Source organism: Etheostoma cragini, chromosome 7 (assembly GCF_013103735.1).
Source record: "Etheostoma cragini isolate CJK2018 chromosome 7, CSU_Ecrag_1.0, whole genome shotgun sequence".
Lineage (NCBI taxonomy): Eukaryota > Metazoa > Chordata > Actinopteri > Perciformes > Percidae > Etheostoma > Etheostoma cragini.
In genome coordinates this window covers 27,315,674-27,317,192 of record NC_048413.1, presented here as the reverse complement: position 1 = coordinate 27,317,192, position 1,519 = coordinate 27,315,674, and the positions used below count along the sequence as shown (strand labels likewise).

The 1,519-nt window shown below is 43.3% G+C and overlaps 1 protein-coding gene across 1 annotated transcript in view; it reads right to left on the bottom strand.

Annotated features, from left to right (window-relative positions):
* The window catches only part of ccdc22 (coiled-coil domain containing 22), an 18,773-nt gene that overhangs the window by 3,720 nt on the left and 13,534 nt on the right, over positions 1–1,519 (bottom strand). The gene's annotated exons all lie outside the window — the stretch shown is intronic.

The window sequence follows — 1,519 nt, the reverse complement described above, 5'->3', positions numbered from 1 at the left end:
GCGAGTAAACCAGCACCAAACTGGCACTAGCACCAGAACCAGAACCAGCACCTGGTTAGCCCTGGTGGAAAAGACATATGAGAGATCACCGAGGGTTTGCAGCACCATCAATAAAGTAAAGGGGGCGGGGAGTACTTTGAAGAAAGTAGAATATAAGACATGTTTTTTTATCTATTTCCCACTTTGTTGTAAAGTTCATTAATAGTTTTGATGCCTTCAGTGAGAATCTACAATGTCAATAGTCATGAAGCTAAAGGAGACCCACTGAATGAGAAGGGGGGTCCGGACTTTTGGCCTGTGCTGTGCTCAAACGTCCCGGCCACGCGCCTCATGTTGACCCCGTTTAGTTTGGAAGATAGTTGTGTTTTTGGCTCCTTGCTGGACGTACTACGTGCGTGGTTGACCGTTGTTCTTTCCCAACGTAGGTGACGGAGCTAGAAAATCTTCCCCAGGACGCGTCTCGGTCCGCGTACACTCAGAGGATTCTGGAGATCGTCGGCAACATCAAGAAGCAGAAGGAGGAAATTACAAAGGTACGTTAAAAATGGGAATTATGGGGCTCCCTCTAGCCCAGGGGTGTCAAACAGGGGGCGCATACAGCCTAATTTGATGCCAAGTGGGCCGGGCCATCAAAATCACAGCACAGCTCATCATATCTATAAAAGAAAAACAATAAGTTCATGTGTTCCTATGTTTGTATGAGCATGTGTGTGTATTTCAGGCCTGTGTGTGAATACTAACAAAAAGTGTGTACACGGAGTGTAAATTGAATTTTTAATGTAATTAATTAATAAACAAATTAAAATTAAATTAAAAAGGTCCCCAGCCCTGCTCGTCTACCCTGAGTTACCTTTCTCTGCAGATCCTGTCCGACACCAAGGAGCTCCAGAAAGAAATCAACAGTCTGACAGGGAAACTGGACCGGACCTTCGCTGTGACCGACGAGCTGGTCTTCAAGGTAGACTAACACACACACACACACTCTCTCACACACACACACACACACACACACACACACACACACACACACACACACACACACACACACACACACACACACAGGTTGTTATTGAACCCCTGACACTGCGGTAGGAGCTTTTGTTTTGCATCGGTTCATCTTGTGACGTTCAGTTTAGGGCTGCACGAATAAAGAACACATGCAATGTTGCTGTTGAATATCGCGATAAATACACAGATATTAATGTGTTCTCAGTTCTGCTGCTTTCAGTATTCTGCCAACATGCAACAAATTGCTTGTTGAATTTAAAATAAATGAAAGGAAAGCATTTCCAACTGTCTTTTATTGAATAAATTGAGCATTGAATTAAATATAAAAGGCAGCATTAAAAAGAGAATGACAGATACATTTTAAAGTGCAGTTTTCTGTTATTTTCTTTCAACTAACACAATAAAATCTCAGAGTGCCTTTCACAACATATGTCGCAACTCTCCAGAACGTGTGTGTGTGTGTGTGTGTGTGTGTGTGTGTGTGTGTGTGTGTGTGTGTGTGTGTGTGTGT